This window comes from Xiphophorus couchianus, chromosome 13 (assembly GCF_001444195.1).
Source record: "Xiphophorus couchianus chromosome 13, X_couchianus-1.0, whole genome shotgun sequence".
In the NCBI taxonomy this organism is placed as follows: Eukaryota; Metazoa; Chordata; class Actinopteri; order Cyprinodontiformes; family Poeciliidae; genus Xiphophorus; species Xiphophorus couchianus.
Genome location: NC_040240.1, coordinates 5,388,098 through 5,413,691, shown reverse-complemented (window position 1 = coordinate 5,413,691; position 25,594 = coordinate 5,388,098). Strand labels below are relative to the sequence as shown.

At 40.7% G+C, this 25,594-nt stretch overlaps 1 protein-coding gene across 3 annotated transcripts in view; it reads right to left on the bottom strand.

Annotated features, from left to right (window-relative positions):
* topaz1 (testis and ovary specific TOPAZ 1) overlaps positions 1-25,594 on the bottom strand; it is a 50,511-nt gene that overhangs the window by 17,699 nt on the left and 7,218 nt on the right. Inside the window, exons 1-2 of one of the 3 annotated variants that reach the window (XM_028035114.1) lie at positions 9,688-10,083; positions 6,722-6,859 (exon numbers count right to left, since the gene is read on the bottom strand). The gene's annotated coding sequence lies outside the window, so the exon portion shown is untranslated. Of the gene's footprint in view, positions 1-6,721; positions 6,860-9,687; positions 10,084-25,594 lie in introns of those variants that run through there. The other 2 variants (XM_028035112.1, XM_028035113.1) reach the window with 2 other exon arrangements.

The window sequence follows — 25,594 nt, the reverse complement described above, 5'->3', positions numbered from 1 at the left end:
GACTTTATCAGCATGATAAAAACGGGATTTACGAGCAAAGGAGGCAGGAGGGGGGGAAAAAATACCCTATAAATGTGATGAACCAATCCCAGAAATCATTAAACGTTCTCATTTTAGCTACTTAACCGGGCCTAATTTCCAAAATAAGCAAATATTTATTCATGTTCTGGGGCAGACCGACAGAGACACATCGATCAATGGCTATTAAACATAAACAGGGACTTCTGGGTCCACCCGTTCGGAGTTCTGCTGACTTTTAGGCCCTTAACAGTGTGCTTACGTTGCTGGATTTCTGGCTTTTTAAAGGCGGTGTCAAGGCTGAAAAGCCACAGAATGAACGGGCTGCAATACTTTGGCGGCAGGAAGATAAAAAAACAAATTAGATAGTTTAGGGGGTTTGAACTGAGGTCATTAATATACCAACTGGAGGCAACTCCCTCGGCGTCTTCATTTAATATAAATCCTGATTAGCTGGTCGTGGTCCTTGAAGCTAACAGCTAGCCCAACAGGGACCAAGACCCAAGCGGATTTCCACAGTCTGAAAACTCCAATCTGAGAAACTTTATAGCAGATTATGAAAAAAAAACCTGTTTTATGAACCTTCAAACTGTCATGATTGCCTATGATCGTTTAGACGGGAAGGGAAGGGAAGCAGATTACAGTGATCCTCCTGCTTTGAACAGAGCATTTAAATTGTTTCCATTTATGGTAACTGTTTAATATAAAAGTAGCCATCAATACAATTGTGTTTGCTGTATTACTTTTGTCTTACTTTCTCATCTTGCAGTTAATCTGACCAGAAAAGCTCTTGTTGTGTTTCACACAAGAAGATTACTGGTGGTGCACTTCCTCCAACTTCAATTTCCTATTTCTAACAACCTAATTAGTGACTCATCACCAAAATGCAAACAAGAAGACAATTAAGTGGAAAGTATGGATTTTTAGGGTGTTGTTCTGCAAACTATTAGTGGTAATAGTTGACTGCTAAAAATACGATTCAATAGCACTGTGAGTTTACAAAAAAATTTAATTCAAGAAACATCTAGTCAAACAGCTGAGATAATCCAAACTCAGCTATCATATAATGTCCTTGGATCCAAGGCGATATTAGTGGATTTTCACAGTCTACACTCTTAAAAAATACAAAACCAAGTGAGTTTGATGCTGTTGACTGCATCAGTAAGCTACAACAGTTTTCTTACAAATTACAGGTAAATTTCTCAAATGTTCAAAAAGCTGCATTTTACCCAACTTGACAGAGGGAATATTTCTGGGCTTTTCCAGGTTTCTCCTTTTGTCAGAAAATGATTTAGCTAATCTGACACCTAGCTGAGCAGGTGGGCTGACAGACCCAGCAGTCTGAGCTTTGGCTACTGTAGCAAGGAAACAAACTCTTTAGCTGAGCAGGAGGGCGACAAAAATAAAAACAGAATATCTTGACATTTACCTTGTTATGCTATAGCTATAAGTCTGAGTTTGAGGTGGCTAAAATGAGCTCAAATGAGGGGCTGTTTTACCGGCTGTAAGCCTCTCGCTGCTCTGAGGATTTGTACAAATAAACTTGCCTTACTCACTTTTCAACAAAATCTCTCCATCTGCCTACAATGGGTGGGGGGAACAATACCAAAAATAACTTCACAGAAACTCACTGTCCCTTTAAAGGTTTGTAAAAAGTCATTCGCATCAAGCACGCTGACTTTTTTTCTAGGCTGGACTTGGTTTAAAGATGGCGGAAGTCCGCTTTGGCCTCGATTCCTCTCAAACCAGCAGTTAGCTTCTGCCTCCGCAACCAACTATGCTAATTAAGGATAAGAGTTTTGTACTGCAGGTAAGAGATTAACCTTATAACCTTTCTACCAGAATCTTGCTGTCCAATTAAGTGTTTCAATGAACAATAAGGAATGAGATGGAGAGTAAAAATGTGTAAAATGTGTGTTTAGGAGCATGGAGCAGAGCAGTTTTACATCTCACTCATTTCTTCATGCGTGGTGGTCCTCTGATGAAAACCCCTCTGGAGAAATCTTCTGGGCTTTACATAAAAAAAAAAAATAAAAAAAATACATCTTGGCATAAAAGTACAATTGCCCTTTCTGCAGATAATTTAAGATTTTCAGCTATAATGCCACCACTGACCAGCCATCGTTGGCTTGGGCATGCTGCTTTAGTGTGTGTGCGCGATCATTTCATGCAAATCGATTGAGGATGTGTGCAACGCGCTCCGAGCGATACAAGACGTTGCATTAGTGTTTTTCATCTGCGTTAATTAAAAACGCCTCACTTTTATTTGATTCCTTTAATTGTTAACAAGGGAAGAAAGGCGCGTTTGTGTGGTTGACGAAAACCTACGCCGATTTTTACATGTGGAATAAAAGGTTCCAGTTGACGCGCAAAAAACTGGGAGCGAATCAACGGCAAGCGGTACGTGAAAAGATAGGCGTCTAAATTCGTCTTCACATGTGTGCCTTTGTCTCGTGCTGGACTGGTGTGAAGCTGACGGGGAACGGGAGCAGCAGCTGAATTCCTTTAAATAGCCTCGCCTGCCTCATCATATGGTTGCTATGGCAGCCAGCCCCTCATTTCAAGATAACGTCCACATGCTCAGAGAGAGAGAAAGAGAGAGACCCCCTACACCTGAAAGCTATAGATCTATGCTGCTGCTGGGCGGAAAAAAGAAAAAGGAGGGAAAAAAAAAAAAGGTTTGCTGAAGAGATGCAGCCGCTTAAACGGCACATATGAATTCAGCACATGAGCGTCGGCATATACTGTGTGAGAAAAATCAATATTGGAGCGATGCATGATCAATCTCTTTCTTTTAAGGATTCAAAAAAAAAAAAAAAAATGCTGGGATTTAAATGAAGGGGCTTTTTGTGGCGGTTAGAAAGGGAAATAGGAAAACGTCAAGGAGGTAGGATGGGAATCATATTTAAAGTGAACCAGATGACTGAACAGCTGGTACAAGAAATGGGGTGACTGGGAGAAATGAGGAGTGTAAAAGATGATGAGAGCCGCTCTTATCGGGACTTATTTTCCTACTTTATTTTCCTTTTTTTTAAAAAAAAATCTAATCAAAGTAGGTGCCACCTTTTCATTGATACCCCACTTTTTAAAATGTTATTTTAAGCATAGCAGCTCTTTTAAAACCACCTCTATCGCTTTTCATCCCTTCATCCCTGCCATTCCCAACCCCCACCCTTTGTCTGGCTTCCCAGCCTCTCTTTTCAGTTTTATCCGACCTCTCAATTAGCCATAAGTTTAGCTGAGGGTCAAACAGGACGCAACCACTGCAGGATGGCAAGGCGTCTCCAGCGGACTTCGCCTGAATTGCTCCCTGAAGTCCACTCTGGTAACTTCGCAGACATTTCATCTGGGAAGTCAGAGGACGGGAGCAGATTTTCATATCGACCGCATCACAAATCCCAAATTAATGAGCTGGTGAATTTTACAAAATTAAGGACAGTGGAAACTTTCCCACCAATGTTTGTAGATTGACAATATAAATCACTTCTTGGTGACATAATGTGGATTTCTGCTGCAGGATTTCACTAAATATGTTTCTAAGAGAAGAAAGCTGCTTTTTCTTTTTGCTAGTTTGTTTAATTCGGGTTGATGACATCACAAGAGGTACAAGAACCAAACTAATTCAAAAGATAGTTCCTGAAAAAACACTTTTGAATGTGAATAGAAATATGAGCGTAAAGAGAAAATAAGTTACATTTTATGGACGTTTTATCAGTTAGATAACGCCTCATGTGATGTCACCAGATATGTGTAACCGTGGCAACTCGTCTTCATTTAACTTCACTAAATTACTTTACAACAAAATGGCAAAAACTAATACAAAGACAGATCAGTTCTTATTTCTGCTGAAAGTGTTTGGTTGATTTTACAAAAATGTAAAACAACTAAAATCCTCAAGGCAGAATTAAGAGTAAGATTTTTTTGAAAATCCACATGTGTTAATGATTATATTCATTAACTGGTCAGCAACTTGTATGGATAGTTTTGATCTAGATGAAATCCATGTCATATTGATACAATTTGTTTCAGATCTGTCGGAGTGAAACTGCATAGAAATGTACTCTGTTGCATTCGGGTGAAAGAAAATTAAAACCCTTTAGGAAAAAAAAAAATCAAAACTTAAGATACATTTATGAATGTTTTCACACAAAACTGCAACACATTTGTATTTGTTATTTTTCAGGAATTTCTTTTTGATGTTTTATAAAACTTCCAAACTGTATCCAGCCGCCAACGTTGAGCGTTCGTTTTTTGGGTTTTTTTTTCTTCTCTGTAGCGAACAGAGTCTGCCGAGGAGGAAACGGAATAAGTCGATAAAAATGGCACCCTCAATTTCCTCTTAAAATACAGAGGCATGCTGATTGCGTTTGAGCGAGATGGGCGCGTCTCAGCGTCTCCTAATGCGTCTGTAAATCGAGTTGGAAGATGACGACGCCTGTTGTTTGTGCTGTGGGATGGGAGCCAGGAAGACAGAAAGATATGGAGGACGCACCGCCCTGTCGACGCTACAGACCTCAGCCTAGGTCAAACCTTTGCAGACCGCCACAATAATAATGATAATAATAATTCTGTAATTTTTTGACATACTTTTTACCTCTATACACAGACGCCATCTCCTTTTTTCCCCCCTGCAGGTTTACGTATAAATCAGATAACCGATTGTGTTTATGCAAATAACCTGCCTTCTGAACGTCGGCGGTTTATTTTGGGCTTAAATATTATCTCTGGAAACATACTGAGGGGCTGCGAGGTGCTATTGTGCATAAATAGAAGCGACTGTGTCCATTATTAAGGAGATGCTGCGGTCAGGTCTGAGAGCAGCAGTGATAAAGATGCTGGCTGAGCATTTGCCAAGCATCCGTTTCCTTTTTACACTGCTCTGAAAGGCCTTTCCCCCCCCCTCCCAATCACTGGTATACACACGCAGACACACACCAGGAGTGATGTACTCATGTTTCCTTTCTACTCTGGAGTGCACATCTATTTGATTCCAATTTAATTGGTTAAGAAAACTGGATTAGTCCTTTACCCTGACATTTCAGACTGAGTCGTCTTTTCCCCCCCCATCTTTCTTTCCTTAAACTGTTGTTGGTATGACACTAAATACCAGGAGTTTATGTAAATGAAACCATCTGGTTGCGCAAAATTAATTCCTTTTTGATTATTATCCGACAGTAAAACCAAGAAAACAGGCAGGTCAGTGTTTTCTTAAATGCAGCTGCTGCTACTAAGTTATCTTTTTTTAAACGGTCTGCATTGAGCTGCCCTGAACTGCTGTATTCACACGGATGAAGTTAATGACTCCATTATGCTGGAATAGTTTTGACATTAAAAGAGACAATTATCCACACACCGAGGTATCTCACAGTCGCTTACACGCTGCAACACACACGTTAATGCACACATGCAGGGGCACGCCCTGCTGCCTGCAGCCCAGTGCTCCTCGTTGCCACGTCGACTGGGTCTGACCGCACCGCTGCTCGACAAACACATTAGGCATAGAGGATGAGATATTTTTTTCTGTATGTATAAATGTGTAGCTCATACACACTTTTTGCACACACACACACACACACACACACACACACACACACACACACACACACACACACACACACACACACACACACACACATCGTCTCCATTACACGCCGACACACGAGCCCCACGCCCACTCAGATGCGATAAGGCCTGGGCACTGGTACTCATTTAGTTCAGCTTTGTCTTTTTTTTTTTGCTGTGCGTCCCAGATGAACTGCAGGGGGGAATAAAAGAAATAAAAAAATGGGCAAAGCGCTCGCGGTGTTTAAGTTATTAGCAGAGTGGCACGGCTTTAACTTAATCCAGTGATGCTTCATAATCTGCGCTCGGCGGACGTGTGTGTAGGCTAATGGGAGCGGTGGGAAGAGCGGGTGTGGAAATGAAAGAATGTTCCTTATCGTGCGTAAAAGTGTCACGATATATTTGGGAAGATAGCCACCTTTAAATGCATCGCATTAGACGACCGACATGAGGAAACGGATGTGGAATGATTTCCTTGGATTTCGGGTTGAACTAGTCCACGTCCTGCGTCACCATTCATGCAGCTTACAGTCCCGTTCATGAGATGCTAGAGAAAAAGAAACGTGGCAGGCTCCTCCCCCACACGTTGCTGCACACTTCCAATCAGCTGGCTGAAAGGTTAATCACACGTTCCCCTCGCTTATAGGCTAATGCTAGCTTGGAGCTACTCTAATGAGCAGCGTTGCCAAAAAGTAAGCAAAGGAAAAAAAAAAAGATTAAAAATGATATTGATATAGATCAATAATAATAGTATATAACTAACTTTTTGTTCCATCATTTCAACCCAGTTACTCTTTTTTGTGCTTCAGGTCTGTAAAAACCTGAAGCACAAAAACCATGAAACGGTGCTATTTTAACTCAAGGTTATGACACAGAGAAATTAGCAAGAGTAAAAGCATGAAGAGATTACAGAACAAATGATCTGAAAGTGAATATCCTATAAAATTATAAAGAAGCATACAGGAAACGGCACATTAATTTTTTTTTTTACAAACGAAGCTTCTTTTCCCTCTTTTTCCTCTTGCTGTAATCTTTTTTCATTTCCTGGCTTTAAGTTTAAATGCAGATCTATAAATTTACAAGTTGCAGCCAGATGCTTGCAGATGGTTCCGGCACTGAGGCGTGCCAATCGAGCACTAACCCTGATGACTCCTGCAGGTTGCCAGTTCCGACCGGCGCTGGCCTCGCTTCGCCGGGGTGGATGGAGGGATGGATTGGTAGATTGTGGGATAGCTGGCTGGGCGGATGGTCAGGTGCTTGGCTGGTGGGGCACAGAGAGCTGTAAGGAAACAACAAGGTCAGCGGTTTGGCAGAACGCATTCGGCATGCGTTGATGCTGGGCAGGGGAAATAAAAATGTTAAAAAAACGCGCTGGCGTTCCCGAAAGATGCAAAACTGAAAAGTACCACTGCCTTTTAAAAGCAGGGTTTTATTAGAAAGAGTAAAAAGAAGTATAATCCCCAACTCTACCCAACTGTTACAGTAAGGCAGTTTGACATAATAACTCCTACAGTCTAGGTATACCGAGGAGGGTAATTACAGTAAGGATTAGTGGAGATCTGCGGCAGCAGAGGCTTCCCGTGACACAAAGCAGTCACTGAAAAAGCAAACGCAAAATTACAATCAGATTTAGGAAAAGCACACACAGACACACGCACGCACACAAAAACAGGCTGATGATGTACGCAGACACACGCAGCCATACGTGCACACGCCTTCCAGACCTACACACTCGTCGGCCATCACAGACAGGCTCGGCAGCCATTTTGCAAGGGTGCTCTGGAATGCTCAATTAGGGTAATTGCTGAGCTACACGTTCGTTTCCTGCAATTCTGTTCCATATGTAACCGAAAAGTACTACTTCACCGACTACGCTGCTCACGTCGCAGACACTGAGAAGGTCTGGAAAAAAGAAAAGTCCTGAACTGTGTGTTGGGTTTCTTTCTGCTGAGGCCCCCACGGTGTAAACCAGGACATGCATGATGGCGCGTCGTCGTGCGGCGGTGTGCGAACTCTACATGTATGTGCGGATGCTGCAAGGCTCGTCTGAACGTATGCGGCCGTGACAGTGGGCACACATGAGGAGGAGGGGTCCACGGTGTGGGGGAGAAATGGATTTTGTTGTAAATAGGAAGAGAAAGACGAAAAAGGACAGTGAAGGAAAATGTGAAGCTTGTTCTTGATCCCACGATTCGACAAATAATATTTGCAAATAACGATAAAGATCAGAGAACGCTTCTGGTCCAGCTTTTTCTGGGACTGGATTCTGTTTTTGACCATTTCCACATTTTTCCCTCAGCGGATGCAAGATAATTTAATACGTTTTTGATAAAGTTAGTAGTTTAAAGTCAACAGAAAGTGAAGGAATTGCTCCAACTTTGTCAAAGAAGACACAATGTGTGGTTTTTGATTAAAATGCTGGTGCTTGATGCATTTATAGACTAAAACTCAAGCTAAACGTAGACGAAGGAAAAGGTAAATCACAACATCATCTGTGTACAGTCGTTTCATGATACATCTGCTGGAGAATCAGCAGCTGATTAGTCCGAACACTGTTTTATGATTTTGAACATTAAATGCTGATGTGACTCTCCGAGTGTTCGACCTGTGAGCTTGCACATCAGGAGTCTGAGCTCAGATCTCCACCCATGTCTCAGCCACACTGCTCACTGGTAAACGCCCCAAAAGAGAGAGAGCAAGAGAGAGAGAGAGAGAAAAAAAAAGTGGAATAAATGCTTCTTACATAAGAAAATCTATTTTTTTTTAAAGAAAGTCCGTATTGAAAGAAGTGTCAGTTTTATTATTTTGTCACACACTAAATGCTCATTTCTCATCTATAGTCGCTGACTTACCATTTCTAACATTACTAGGACAGGAGCCCCTTTTTGCAAAGATCTGCAATCACATGGCCAGTTTCTAACAAAGGCCACCTAAGGATAAGAACACAAGTATTACAGTAGCGAGCACAAAGAGGGGATTGATCGGTTCGTGTCATATGGACGGGCTGGAACCGGTCCCACGGCTCTGCGGTCGCTGGAGATTCGTGGGGGGGGGATGGGGAGTGGGATGGGAAGATGACCGTGGCTGTGTGAAGTGGGACAGGTTGAATCCGAGTGTCGGCTGTGGGGTGGGGGGGGAAACGGACCGGTGCAATGCGCACACGCTCGGCCGGTGACAGACCGAGATGATCTGGATTCCTGTGCATACATGCATTTTACTGCTCTACATACAAAGCTCCCCCCCACCCTCCTTTCCTAATACTACTCCCCTCCGCCCTCCACCTCCCCATAGCTCTCACGCACCCACCCACCCCCACAGAATATGACACGAGACTGCATGTATGATCCAGCGACTCCTTTGTCTGGGTTCATCGGTCAGTAATGGCTAACAATTTGACACGTTAAGCTACTCCTTCTTTTTATGAATTAAAGTGAACCCACGCATACACACGCCCTCTCCCCCACACACAAATACACACCCCGTCATGTGCATGGCAGATGACCCTGCCTTTGACACTTGTGCTTCACCATCACCCTCCATCTCTACCGTACGTTACAGGAGTGTCATGACCGCCGCCACCTCAGACGCCGTTGTCCTCAGAACGCACCCACCGCCCCAACCCATCCGACCGGGCGATCAGCCGCTGTGACCGTGCTCTTTCATCTTCATGAGTCAGGAGAGTTCGACAGGAATCGCTGGCGAAGTGTGTGTGGAGACGGAGGAAGGTCCATCCTCACTCTAGTGAGTTTTTTCTTTCCTCGCCTCGATCGTATGCGGATGATGAAACTGAACTTTCGCATCTGATGCCGGCGTCGCAAGCGGTGCCGAGGCGCCAGACGAAGGGGACCCTTTGTCTCCCACCACCGTCACACTGGGAGGGATGGCGTACATACACACGCATACACACACGCGCGCACGCACCCGTAGGCTGTACATTGATGGCTTCAAACCCACACGTATACAGAACATGCTGCACACAATCACTTTCAGAAAAATGTTCAGAAGATGTCAAAGAAAAAAAGTGACAATAGGCTGTTGTCATGTGAACCTCCATCTGTGTGTCAAAGTAGTGCCTGCGAGAGAGTGCGTGCATGTCCTCAGACTCACCTGACGGCACCCCTGGTTGTCGTGGTGATGCAGCCTCATCTGGGGCTGTGGAGCTGTGACACCTGATGTCCCACCTCCCCCTTTCATTCTCGCTCTCTGCGCCGTAGTATGGGATCAGTAGCTACACCCTAGCACTGACAGCAGAGGGGCGGGTGTGGGGGGGAGGCGGGTAGGAGGGGTTCTTATGCAGCCTGCCGGATCGTACCACTGGCCCCGCCTAGCCGAGGGGACCCCGGGGGGTAGGAAGCCCGGTCGCAGCCTGTGGAGCCGACTCCAAACCGCCCCGCCGTCTCCCGTTGGATGGTCTCTCCCTCCTCCCGCCACTCTGATTGGTCGCTCTGCTTCCTCCTTCATCAAAATGTAAAATTCCAAGACAGAGAGAGTAGTGCATCGTTTGTGTGTGCGTGTGAAAAAAAAATTTGTCTAAAAGAAAGGCCAAATACAAGAGGAGGGGGAAAAAATGTGTGTGTGTATGATGCAGACTTGGTTGACTGCAGGCAGCAGCACATGCGTGTGCTACATGGGAGCCTTCATGTTAACATGCGTGTGTTTGTGGCTTTGCATCAGGGAGACAATATACAGAATGCTATTGTCTGTGTGGGCGTGTGATAGAGGTAGCTGAGGGAGAGACACAAGACAAAGAGAGGGCGAGGGACAGGAAGACATTTCACTCTGTATATGTGTGTGTGATTGAGAGGAAGAAACAGAAAGCAATGTGTAGGGCCTGAGAGCTGTCATCATTAGTCTCTCTGCGGTGGCTGGTGTTGAGCTGCAAAAGGGCTTGTGAGTCAGTTTCTGTCACAACATTTCACTGGAACACACACACACCCAATCCCAGAGGGGATTCATGTCAAGATGGGGGCCAGGCTGCTCTGACAAACCGATCTGAGCCCCCCTCCAACCCTCGACTCCCTCCTGGTAACCTTTAACCCCTCTTTGCTGACATTCATGCCAGTGGTGACACATTCCGGATCAACCGTATGATTCCGGTTTTCCTAACCGAGGGAAGAGGCGTTGTGAAGGCGGCTGAAATCCTGCAGCCGAAAGTTTGTGCATGTGTGAGGAGGATGCGGACAGGAGCGAACGCCTGCTTACAGCCGAGTCTCCTCCCCAGAGAACGAGGCAATGCAATACTGCTGACTCACTCTACGCATGCCGGGCCTCAACGCCACACCGAGTTCTGATCCAGGTTCCGAGTCCATCAAATCTCATAAAACAAGACGGGATCGGCAACAACTGACAACTGCATGGTGGACATTTAACTAAACATTCAATGGTTTTTCAGAATTAGCTTTTTTTTAAAAGATTTTATCCAGTTTATGACGTTTACCAATAATTTATGACAGACATTTATACAGAAGTCAGAGTTTATAAAAAACTAAAAGATTGACAGATGGACAGATAGACTGGTCAGACTTAATGGTGGATAAATATATGGACAGACAAACAGACCTAAGGATGAAAGTAATTATGAAACAGAAAATGAAAACACAGTAAGGATTTTCTGTGTTTTTAACAGAAAAACACAGAACATGTACATGTCTGTACACGGGGACAGACATGTACAGTCTGTCCCCGTGTACATGGGGACAGACTGACAAAGCTTCTAGATGAAGAAAAGTGCAAAAAAGTTTGAAAATACATTTTTGGATTGTGGGGTAGATGGATACACGGACGGAAAGAAAGGATGGATAGATGCAAAGGACAAATGGACTAGAAGATGGTCTACAAGTAAGAAACTAATGGATGAATGGACAAACTGGTATAAATCAATGAAAGGTTGGACAAACAGATGGATGAACCGGTAAAGACGGACAGAGGAATGGACTAACGATGGGTGAATTAAGAAATGTAAAATACTTAATTTGGCAATAGGGATTTTTTTTGCCATACATTCTTATTCAGACGTAGAGAAATACGTCCCTTGAATCTCACACTTTTTCAGATCGAACAGGAACCCCGAACACAGCAGACCCCCAAAAGCATTTCCCTCCCATCCAACCGTTTTCTCCACTCAGTGGACTTTTATCTGCACACATAAAACTCAGTCCTTTCCTTTTCCCTTGCTTTTCTCTGTCTCTCCCCTGCTGCCGATTTAATTACCTTCTATATTTATCGGAGCTCAAGATGCTATTTTGGTTTTGAGACTCTTGTCACTGATATCGGGAGGCTACATTATTCAGAGTGAGAGCACCGGGGGCCGTCACACTCGGAACAAGAGCACTGTTGTTAACCCTGTAGAGGAGGACGGAGGATGTGTCACACTCGCGCCGTAATGCCAGTGTGTAAGTCGTCGGGCAGAGTAAATGTATTTCCTGTAACAGTGTGTGGGAAGCGCCGCTATATTTCAGAAGGTGTGGTCCTTCTTCTGTCTCCATTTTGTGACTGCTTCATCTCAACTCTCGGCTTCAGAACATCAAAGGAGAGACGGCTATCTTAAAAACAGACACACACGCACAAACGCATAAAAACCACAGGCGAAAAACAAACAACAAAAGGAAAAAAAAAAACAGAAGTGCATCTATCCTTGTGCACCGGCTGCTCGTGTGTGCGCACACACAAAGCGGCGGACACAGTATAGATCGCTGTCCTCCATTTTTGGTTGTGATTTATGGCTGCTCTTCAGTAGAGGCCACAGTCATCTGGGAGATGATGGCCATATTGATCTGATAAACAGTTTAATTTACTGCCAAAGCCTGCCATTCATACTCACACACACACAGAGGAAAAGCAAAGACACATAGATTCACAGCAGGAATAACCCAGCTTTCTGCTTCATCAATTCCCCACCTCCTCCACGTCTGCTTCTCTCTTTCTCTGCTCTTTCTTTTCTCCTCCCCCCAGGCCACCTCACCCTCCCCTCCTCTCCAAGCGTGCTTCAACTCTTTTTCTTCAGCCACCGTTCTCGCCGCTTCCAGCGTCTGCTGCCAGTCACCTGGTTCGGTACCAACGCCGCTCCCTCTGCAGTCTGGCCTCGTTCCCCTTACAAGCTCTACTACGTTGAACTTTCCCCCCTTTTTGTCGTGTTGCCACCACAAACTTCAACACATATCATAAGGATTTTATGCGATAAAGCAGCACGAAGTCGCACATAAATGTGGCATGCAACGAAGATCGTAGATATGCTTTCAGACATTTTTTTAAAGTAAAATTATTAATTGTGGAGAAGATTTCTTTAAGCCTCCCCTTCGCTCAGGTCAACCTAAATAAAATAATGAAACACCAGAAATCACCTCCTTTTTAAAAAAGGTCTGCTGGTGTGTAAGCTTCAATTTATCATCAGAAAATAGAAAGAGTATCGTACGCCTGCAAACCAAGCAACAAACATGTTGTCAAATGGGCCAAAACTGTCAAGTCAAAAATAACTGTAGGCCAAAAAATATATATATATGTATATAAATATTTTTTTTTAAAATTAAGGAAATAAAGTAGTTTGATGTTTTTTATTATTATTATTTTTTGTAGGACCACAAGCTTAAATATTTAGCATGTTTGCTGTATTATACTAAAGGGAAATCGTTATTAAATTTTGGGGGGCTCAAGTAAATAAATTTATTCTTAGTCTAACAGCTGGATTTGGGTCACTTTCTATGAAAACGCTAGCTATAGTTACCCAACTTTAATAAAAGCTGCTTTGTGTTGGCTTTTCAGTAAAAGTCTGGATAAATGTGGTTCTACTTCATATAAAAGCTTGATTATAAAAACATAAATAGTTTGTGTTGTACTTAATTTTTCATTGAAAATCGTTTTTTTTAATAATTTTACCCCAATTACAGATGAAAAGTCTCCATCTATATGAACTGTGTTGGAAGAGAGAAATTTGTATCATTCTTGAATGATAATTTGGGAGCTGAACAAAATCAGTCTGAGGGCCACAGATAGCCCCCAAGCCGCATTTTGGACATCACAGACTTAAAGTGACAGGACAGCTAAGAAACTTCTTTATTAAAGGGGATGTGCTCGTAGTTCCAGACCTTTGACCTCATCTTGAACTCAGATCAAGATGAGTTCATCTTGATCTGTTGAAATTTCTAGTTCAAATGCCATTCATAAAAAAATAAATCATTAGATATGAATACTTTGAGTTTCCTGTGCGTCAAAACAAATATATGAGACTCAAATAAGATGAATGTTAACATTACTCTATCCGCTTAAATCAGACTTAATTATCAACCAGCTCCAGTCCGTTTCCAGCTTGAACTGGATTTAACAGGCAGATGTAAACAATTTACATTCTGTTCAAAAGAAAAAGTGAAGCTTTTCAGCTCATCTTACAGCCGAGGTACAAGATGCTCAATAATATAGGCGACTGTTTGCTCTGCTGCGTCTGTGAGCCCTCCGAGCTTCACCGGCATCATGGAACGTTATTAGCTGTTCTACGCTTAGCTCTGCAGGGATGTCTGTGTGCCCTCATTTATGCTGGCTGTGCCACTGCTTTAAGAACAAAACCGGAGCGCTGCTCATCTCTCTGCTCTTTGGTTCTTGTTTCACGCCCGATCCAAACGAGAAGAGTGACCAAACGTCTGCTTCAATGAGATGCTGACTGTTGGCCAAATCAGGTCCGTTTGATCAGCAGAATCTATGCAGCAGGTCCCATTTACACACTGAGACCTACGCTTAGTTCATGCGATAAAAGAGGAATATAATCCACAAAAGTAATAAAAACATTAGGGTTTGTTTATGTTTTGATGCAAATAAAAAAAATTGCTTATGCAATTGTGCACGCCTGTATGCACAATGTCTAGCAAAACCATTAAAACCTCTTGAACTTTGTCCTGTTACAACCATAAACTTCAGTGTATTTTATCAGGCTTTTATTTGAAGTTGAAACTTCAACTCCATTTTATTTTCTTATAGAAACAGACTCTGTAATGTGCGGCATACATTTGTATTCCTGCGAATCAACACTTTGTCTAATTATTTTTTGCTGAAATTACAGAAGCAAGAGTTATTTTTTTCCCCCCTCTACCAAGTTTGATCATCTGGAGACAGAAATCTTCAAGCAGAAATTTTCAATTTTCAGGTCATGATGCTCTGGGGATGTTTTTCTTCGTGAACCAGAAATAGTGTTACATTTAAGCCAGATAGTTTTTGGTCTCTGACCAGATCAGGTTTGCCATGTCACCAGGTTGGTTTTTGGCAAACTGCTAACTTTTTTTTTTATCTCTGAAACACTGGGACACGAGGGGCGGGGGAAAAAAATCATAATCCATATATTTTGTTTCTTCCATTTACTTCACAATTATGCACAACTTTGTGTTGGTCTGCCACATAAAAGTTTGTTTTATAAATATGAAAATCTTCAAGAGGTGAAAATTAATAAATTAGTACTTTAACACATTGATTTTGATGAATTAGTAGCTAATAGATTTTAAAACATTGAAATTTTAATGCAATTAATCACTTTTCATCTTTACTTAAATGTTCTGAACTTTTGTATTTGTGTGTTTCTGATATACTTGTAAATTTAACAGAAATTTGCCACATCGGGGTTTCACTTTAGCTCCAAAAATATTATCTGATTGGACGCTGGAAAAAGACTATTTTTGTGTTCAGGTTGTGCTAAAAGGAGTTAGCCTATCGCCAAAAATATTAAAGCCTAAAAAAAAACACTTTGATGCTAAAAACATGTTGCAGCTCCAGACGTCCCCAACGTTAATGTCAAAATTCACAGTTCTAATTTCTAAAGAAATATTTTAATAAATTATTTCCATGAATGATCAGTGGTTCCTGAAAGATTTGAAAGCTGAATGGGTAAAATGGCACCAACTATCAGATTAAAACAATAAACATCCTTGTTGTTGAGCTCATATTTAATAATTTATCAGCAAGAGTTTTTCAATTGAAAATGTTGCTTATTTTGTCAATACATAGTTTGATTAAGGTGTGATTAACTAGTGTGAATATTTTTTCCAAGGCGATATAACTTCTCCAGCCATTGATAATTGTTACATCTGTCCAGTAATGGTCCAACCTGTGGTCAGCATTAAATTAAGTGAAGGCCAATTCATTATACCTCCAATTTCTTCCTCTAAGCCGAGATGTCAGGGAATATTCCCACGTTAAACGGACAGTTTTTCCAGAGTTTCATGGCGATGTAATAGGTCAAGCTGTTTTAATTAGTCCTTCTGGAAAGGCTAAATTTAGCAATAGAGTTTTTCTGTGTGATGACAGCTGAAATACGCAGAGGCTTTCGCACTTGGAGAAGAATTAAATTACCACCAGTATTTGTTTTCTCATGATTTTTTTTAAAAATGCAAATAGGAATTTGCCAACATTCTTTGAATTTCAATCAGGCATATTAGTTTGAGACCCATCTCCTAAAACGCTCTGTGTCCTGCTGTGTGTACATGCATCGTTTGTCATTTCTTAGATAACGCCAAAGAAAGAGAATTTGGGGTGAAAAAAAAAGTAAAAATACACAACTACGAGTGCACAAGTTACTCTTTCTCTCTCAGACACACACACGCCCCCACACACACATGCACACACACTAGGAGGCTTTCAGTTTCTAAATCAATCCCACATCCGTAGCTAATGCAGTGCTGGGCCCTCTTCAGGAAGCATTAGGCCTATTAGTCAAAGTGCGTACATTCCTGTATGTGTGTGTGTGTCTGAGCGCGTGCAGAAGCCGCACATTCAGCAGTAGCCCATCTCAGTGGATCCTGTGGGTCAGCAGGTGCAACAGGGAATGAGGGACCTTCTTATAGAGTGTGTATGTGAGCGCGGGTGAACGCTCCCTCCCCTCGGCATCCTCTGGGCTCTTTATCGCTCTAAAATTATCCTCCATTTACTGGAAGACACTGGGCAGATTGAGGAAAAGAGAAATATGGACACTCCAGTTTGAATGTTTTCCTGGATCACTTTACTGGTGCAGAACAAAGGCAGAAGCAGGCGCTTTGCTTTGTCAAATAATCTAATTTATGTGGCACCGATAAGCTGGGAAGTCAGTTACTTGGAAAGGGTGGCGATGGCTCGTTTTCTCACATGGGGACATTTTAGCTTGATGCAGTAACACTAAACATCTGGAGTGTTCATGAGACATGAGCACCACAGCGCCAATCACGGTTGCTAAGCAGTTACAGTGACACAGCTGGGTGCTTAGCTACAACATACAACACTCTGCTACTATGGAGCGGTATGTGGAGACGAAGACGCTGTCATTAGTCAGCCGGGTCTGGCTGGGCGTCCAAAAGAAGTCTTTCAGAAATGAAAGTGAAATTACTCCTTAGAGCTCAAAACCAAGCAAAAAAAACTTTTATTTTATACTCTAACCGGCCACTTTATTAGATTCAACTTCCTGCAGGCAGAGATGTAGAATCAGTCAACATTTATGGAAGAAACTCGATGCATTTAGGCGTCCAGATGACTAAGTCAATTTCAAACTGAGCATCAGAATGGTGAATAATGGGGATTTAAGTGACTTAATGTTGCACGGTTGTTGGTGCCGGCTGGTCTGAGTATTTCTGAAACTGCAGATCTGAGACTTTCACACATTTCCAACTTTTGGGTTTACAGATGATAGAAAAAAAGGAGAGAGAATCCATTGGTCAGAGGTGAATTGCCAGACTGGTTTGGAATCATGAAAAGCAACAAAGGCTCAAATACTCACTTATTACCAGCGAGGTATGCAGAACATTCTGCATGTATGCTGTAGCTTGAGATGAGCTACACCAGAGGAAAACCACAGTCAGAGGTATTTCTGTCAACGGAGAACAGGAACAACTAGAATTTATACAAGTTCCCCGATGATAACAAAATGTCAGCTGTGGTATCAATTTCGGCCATTCAGAATTTGCTGTACATGAATCAGTAACTCCATGTCGTCTTATTAATACCTTAAGAGTGAGGGTGGGAGTGTAACAGTTCCAGTAGTACCAGCTGAGGCGGACCATGCCCGTTGCTTTATGACCCCAGTATACCCACCTACTGATGAATACTTCCAACAACATACAGCACAAATCAACTCAATGGCCAACAAAGTCACCATATTTGAATCATATAGGGGAACTTTTCAGAGATGGTGGACTGAGGGATTTGCAGCCCATAAATCTGCAGTAACATCATGATGCTACCATGACAGTATGGACCAGAACCTGTGAGGAATGTTTGACACCTTGTTATGGTTTATGCTGTAAAGAATGAAGGAAGTTCAAGGGGCCCAAGGAAAGTGTATCTAATATAGTGACTGCTGAATGTTAGTCTAACCAAAGCCCCATTCTTAATCATTTAAAGAAGTGATGATCAATAGTTCTTTGAGCTTTCTAAAGATCTTTCAAAGTTTCTGTTTGGACTTAGGATTCGATCATTCTTTGAATACCTGACAGTACAACAGGTTGAGAGGCGATGTCTTAATCAGGCTAAGTCCATTCTTTAGCTTATAGCCCTTTGGGAATCAAATTATGAAATGTTACTAACACTTTTTAAATATTTCAAACTACAGTATCTTACAATATCTACTTCTGGTATGTTTAATAGATCTGACCAGAGAAATGGGAATAAATTGTATCTTTGTTTAAGGTTGCAATCAAGTAAAATAGGTTCTTTGTTAAGTTGCCTTTAAGTCTTAAAGCAGCCCAAGTTCAGAGAAACCTTTATTCCTTTATAACAAGGCAGCTGATCGTTTTGCTCTTTTTGAAGCAAACGGGTTTTTTTGTATATAATAAGAAGTCGTCTGTTTGGATGAATTTGTACACAGTACACCAATTCATTCACAGTTTGACAATTAATAACTGATCATTTTTCTCCAATTTGACCAGATTAGAGAATGGAAATGTGTTTGGCTCTTTCAAATAACCAGCAGGAGATTGTACAAGTTTTTTTTTTTGACTCTCTTAAACAGAGTCAGAATCAAATCAATTTAAAGGTAAACTAATATAAAGTCCTCTAAAATCCACAGTTAAATTTCACAGGATTTGAACATCTCTTAGAATATACTTTATTACTTACATAATTCATTAAGATTAGTTCAGAAGAAATTAAGCTGGTGCTGAAACGATGCTTTTAAAATAATATTACATTTACTTATGATCTGTACCAATTGTGTTTTCGCTTTCTAAACTCTTGTTTTTATTTTTTTATTTTATTTTTATTCAATATTTATATGCTCCCACTAGCTCAGGTTATAACAGGAAATAATATTAGCTACCATAACTATGCAGATGACACACAGCTCTACATTACGATGTCACCAGGTGACTCAGAGCCCATCCAATCACTGAACAGATGCTTAGAACAGATAAATGTGTGGATGTGCCAAAAATTTCTCCAGTTGAACAGAAACAAAACTGAAGTTATTATTTTTGGACCTAAAGAGGAACGATCTAGAGTTATAGATCTAGAGTCAATGCACAGCTTCAGTTATTACAACTGAAAACCAACGATCAGGCCCGAAACCTGGGAGTAGTGATGGACTCTGACCTGAACCTCCAGAGCCACATAAAGACAGTTACAAAGTCGGCCTTCTGTCACCTGAAGAACATTTCCAGGATTAAAGGACTAATGTCTCAGCCAGATCTAGAGAAACTCATCCATGCATTCATCTTCAGTCGTATTGATTATTGCAACAGCGTCTTCACAGGTCTGTCCAACAAATCAATCAAACAGCTGCAGCTGATCCAGAATGCTGCTGCTGGCGTTCTCACTAAAACCAGGAAGATAGAGCACATAACACCAGTTTTAAAGTCCCTCCACTGGCTCCCTGTAGCTCAAAGAATAGACTTTAAAATACTGTTGTTAGTTTATAAATCACTGAACACTGATCACTGAGCACCACAATACATTAATGATCTGCTTTTATTGTATCAACCTTCCAGAACCTCTCAGGTCATCCGGTTCTGGTCTGCTCTGCATCCCCAGAACCAGAACCAAACGAGGAGAAGCAGCTTTCAGCATCTATGCACCACAAATTTGGAACAAACTTCCAGAAAACTGTAAAACAGCTGAAACACTGACTTCTTTTAAATCTCAACTAAAAACCCACCTGTTTAGAATTGTATTTGAAATGTAATCAATTACAAATTTATTGATGGAACTTGACTTAATGCTTTGTTTTTGATTCTATGTTGCATTGTGTTTCTGTGTTTGTAATGATGTAAAGCACTTTGAAATGCCTTGCTGCTGAAATGTGCTATACAAATAAAATTTGATTGATTGATTGTTTTAATTAAATCATTTATTAATTTTTAATGCTTGGTTGGCTTTTATCAAGGTTTGAAATTGAAGGAAGTTTAGGATGAAAAGGTAATGTCTGCATATAAACAGGACAAAGTTCATTTAGTACTGGTTTATACAACAAAAAAGGGCATTTCTTCAAAAAAGTAGTTAGTAATGCACTAATAAAAATTTATTTCATGTATAAATAACTACTAACATTATATATTAAAACAGAGGAAGTACTTAAAATTTCCTGGTACTGTATATTGCACATTTAAGAATGAAACATTATTTTAAGGCTGTTAAAACGAAAACAGATAAGCTGGTTATGCCACAAACCCAGAACAGTACGTCCTAAAAACAATAATGAACTCTGGACACCGATGTAATGCTTGTTATTATGGCTGGGAATTACAGCACTGTGGATGACTTGGGCAATTGGGTGCAGGCGTGTGTATGTGCGTGTAAATATATGTGGGTGTGTAAATAGGTAAATATTATTTATGTATATATCCAGGTAGATGCGTATGTACTGTATATATATATATATATATACACAGTATATGGGTGTATGTATTACTTTCATCTGGTTCAGGAAATATTATTATAGATATTACTATTATTATTGTTTGTTTTTTTTGAAAGGATACTAGAAACAGGAAGACTATTTATGCTATGAATTAATGAATAGAAAAGGGGTATAATTATATAAGTTAAACTTCATCATACTCCTTTTCAGACTTACAGTCACCAAATAAGTGGTGTATTTACATGTATTTGAGTAAGTAAATCTGATAGTAAGGTATTGTATTTACACTTAGAAACATTAAAGTCTTTATTATTATTATTATTATGTTTTGTTGGTGAAATGTCTGAAATAAATCATCATCATCATCATGTCCAATAAATATCAACTTGCTTTGGATGTATAGACTATTTAAGGAAAAAGATGCAGGAAACTTTTAAAATAGATGTCTGAAGGTCATTCCTCCGTATCAAACGTTAGACAGAAAGCAGTCTGACCCCACACCACTTCCTTTGCAAATCCACTCTTCCAAATCACATGAAAATTGCCACGAAGAGTTTGAGTAATCCTGCAGACGAAAAGAGATGTACATATGTAGCTAAGCAGACGGAGAGAGCACTGAAAGCATGCGTAATATATTGGAGGAATCCAGGTTTCCCCACTTAGAACAAATGCATCTAGCAGCAGTATCTAAACCGACAGGCACAAGCCAGGGCTGCATATTAGGAAGACAATGCAGCAGCAATTGTTAAACATTGCGCTTACATAATGAATTGCAATTAACCCAGATTTTCCTCAGCACACTCCGTTTTTCATCAGCACAGCCCCCCACTCCACCCCAACTCTCTATCCAAGTGGCCAACTACACACTGATAAGCAGAGTTTTAATGCATGTCCCCTGAAATGTTACAATATCGCATCCAAGCAGTGTGCAGACGCCTTATTTCATGAGCTAATATTGCAACAATGACCGCAGTTTGATAAATCGTGCAGCTCTACTATGGACTAAACTGACTCTGGGTGTTTCAGTTACAATCGACTTGATGCCGGTTTATTATTTGAAGAAAAGCACACACACTGCTAATGTAAGTGTCAGTCATCCAAGCACAAACTAATGGCTTCTTCCTATACATTTGTATCACGCTGCTTTTACAGATGGACAGATACTGGCAGTATAATTTGTGGGTTCGCTCTCTTCGATCAGTAGATGACCACTGTAAAAGTGGCTGGTAACATTTCCAGAGAAGAGAATTAAAATTCTAATAGAATTAAAGCACAAATGAAGCTAATTTCTCCCATGTTTCCCTATAAAAGCACCATTACTGCACTCACTGTAAAGAGGTTTCTAATCGACTCCTCAGGAGGAAGTAGTTCTTCAGAACGGTGGTCAGTGAATTATTCAGGACTACCTGGTCACTCCTCACTTGATCTCAACCTCTGTCCTGCTATATATCCCTTTAAGACCTTCACATCAGGAGGTGGATCAAGTGTCTACAAATCAATACCATCCATTCATGCACTCGCATGATCATGCATTGTCATGTAAACGTGCACATTAACAGTCCGTTCAAGTAATGGCTCCGTGAGATACATTTTATCCTCTGGTTCTTCGGTCCAAATTAAAATGTGGCAACATTAGAAAACAAAATTCTGAGAAGCACAAATAAAATCAATAATCCCTGTATTATCTAACTGTATTACCACCATACAGTTACCTAAAAAAGAAGAAATAAACACCTCTTATCGCAACAGTACCACAAAATACCGTGCTAAAACTTTAAGTCCAATATCACTTCCATCTCCCTCCCTATGATAACGTTACATGTCAAGTTAAAAGGCATTTATGCAAAGCTCTGCATAACAAAATGTACTCTTTGTAAATTCTTTGCCTAGTTAAGAAATGTGTTTTATCTTCTCGGGACATTAAAGGCGAGATTAAGATTAAGATTAAAAGACAGCCAGAAACACATGATGTCAAGCTTGGAGCACAGAGCAGCAGAAATGCTGTCCAGATAGAGTTCTGCACCGTAGGGCGGAAGTGAAACAGATAGAGGTTATTATATTTATGTCTATTAATTGATTCAGCGGTCAAACTGCTCTTAAATTGTAAAAACTCTCATGATCATGTCAGATCATGACCAATTCAGCACACATAACTTTTTGTTTCAAATAATAAACACGTAAATCAAGTTATATCTTCATTTATACGAATACTAAAAAAAAGAATGTCATTCATGGCTGACAGAGAGGCAAACCTGGGGATCACCAATATAAATAACCCAATAAAAGAAACATTAGGCACTCAGATCAGTCAGACAAGGCAGCTACGATGACCTGTGGGAAAACGAGGAAGAAGAGAGTCGTTGCAGGAGAGGGAGAGGAAGAAACTAGTGGAGAAAGCGAGACGGTGAGCCTGGACATTATAAATCATGTCTGCTGTTGGCGCCGGCCGCGTATCCTAGCAACCAGACAGACCCCCTCCGCCTCTCCTCCATCCCCTCTCCATCTTCCACTAACAGCCTGGCCACTCTGATTACCCATACTGCACCGGGCCGTGCCCTAAAAACTCCTGACAGAGTTTGGTTTGAGCTTACAGCTTGATGACAGATCGAGGCAGAGTTAGCGCTGAGCAAATCTAGCAGGAACTGACCCCAGATCAGTGAGCTGGGAGCAGGTAACAGACACCAGTCAGGTTCTCTCCCTCTATACTGGCACACTTTGATGGAAAATACACATATCTTATTTCAATGTAATGTAATACTGGCAAAAATTCATGCAAAAATATGAAGGCTGACCATTTAATTGGCTGAGTTTAATGCTAACGTTAGCCTAATCAGGGCAAGAAATGAACGCAGCAGATTACAAATGAATCAAAAGGTCTGTCCTCTAAAACTAATGGCACATGACAAAGTCAGGTAAATAACAACACCATGTTGGACATCTACTAATGTCCAATATGACAATGTTTTCCAACTCAATTTGTCCAGGCACTGATCCAGATGCCAATATATGCACATATATTTCCACCTAATTGCAGAAACATCAAGTCCCTCATGTGGAGGAATTTACATATTATCATGCCTACTCTGATCAAGAACGCCTACTGGCAGTGGCACACATCAACACAATGCTTTTTTTAAAAAGGTACACCCTCGCCGAGCTGAATGAGAAAAACCACTCCTTCATAAAAGTGAAGCATTTCAGATTTAAACTTAGGAATCATCTTTAACCGAAATCATAAACTACATACTACTAAGGCTGGTGGAATAGTATGGAGTGAAAATAGTGTCAAAAAGATTTGTGCGTGCGTAAAAAGATTTGTGCGTGTGTAAAAAGATTTGTGCGTGCGTAAAAAGATTTGTGCGTGCGTAAAAAGATTTGTGCGTGCGTAACATGATTTGTGCGTGCGTAAAAAGATTTGTGCGTGCGTAACATGATTTGTGCGTGCGTAAAAAGATTTGTGCGTGCGTAACAGGATTTGTGCGTGCGTAAAAAGATTTGTGCGTGCGTAACAGGATTTGTAAACCTTAAAAATAAAATACATGTTGAAAAAGTACACACAAATCACCTGGTACGCACACACAAAACTGCAGTTACACACAAATCCGGTTACGAGTGCACAACTATTTTTGAGACTCATTTCACGCCTCGGTGGAAGCTCCAAGATTTGTGTGTAGATGGTGCGTTTACATGCTAGTAAAAGCTGGGACATCTGAGTTTTCTTCGGAACTGTTTCTTTTTTCCACAGTTCAATACATATTTCTCTCTTTACTTGTCTCGTGGCTTAGACATATTTTTGTGAGAGAAAAATACATATGTCATTACACCCACGTCTACTTTTTAATACTATAAGATTGTTTATATATGAATCCGCATTTGGGACCCATACAACTGTAATTACTTGGGTAAAAAATTCAACCACTAGGTGGCGGAAGTTTATTCCGCTCTGACTGGGAAAAGCCTTCATTCAAACTGAGAGAAGAAACAAGAGAATGGCGGGTCAGCCGAGTGATCGTGTTCGTGGTTTACCGTCCGAAGTTAGTGGATGTTAAAATTTGCACGTTTTCCTGACCGTTGTAATGCGTATTTGTTAGATTATTTCAGATTAAGTTTTACTTTTCAAGTAGTTCGACCCAAAGTTCTCGCCCTTCTATAGCAATAGCTCATGTCTACGTTAGCTAAGCTACTATTAGTCCTCGATTAGTATCGGTCCAGTTTAAAACAGTATCTTCCTGGCCCATTACAGCCATGTCTACGTTTATCACCATGCTCAGCTATTTTTATGATGCCGACAATAATGTAGGCTTAGGTGACGTCTTTTATTATTTGAAGGATTCATCCCAGTTCTCCTCACTAATTGTAGTTTTTGATTTAAATTTTTTTTTAGTTCTGCTACAGACTTATGTTTCGTCTATCACCTGTATATTTTATATCTTACTGTAATCACTTAAGATTTACTCTTCTCTACATTTCTTCCTGGAATATGATGGTCATTGCTTTCGTACCAGAAATAAATACGTAGAACATCTCTTAACAAATGTACAAATGTATTCTATGCCATACATATACATCTGCACCGTTTTTTATATTAGATTCATGCAGATCATCAATATTTCAAATTTTGTAAATATAACCTCATCCAACACTGAAGCCTTTGTAAGCAGCTGAATATAAGTGTAGTAACTCGGCTGAATCTTTAAAATATTAATATTTCTGTTACTTCATTATGAGCAAACCACATTTCTCATTACTTCCATGTGATGACTTACATTTTTGGACAGATAATATGTTAAGTTGTGCTTCACATTAACTAAATTGTAATTGTAGCCATCTAGTGAAATTATATTTCTATTGTCCCCAAAAAGTGCTAATAATGTATGTGTTTTCCACATTTCAGTCAGTGTTCAATTTTTCACTTTATAAATTGCATAGTTGAAAAAGGACATATACAAATTAAATATGGAATATTTTATTAATTATCTGCCAGATAATTAATAAAATATAATTATAATAAATTATAATAAAAGACGTCACCTAAGCCTACATTATTGTCGGCATCATAAAAATAGCTGAGCATGGTGATAAACGTAGACATGGCTGTAATGGGCCAGGAAGATTCTGTTTTAAACTGGACCGATGCTAATCGAGGACTAATAGTAGCTTAGTTAACGTAGACATGAGCTATTGCTATAGAAGGGCGAGAACTTTGGGTCGAACTACTTGAAA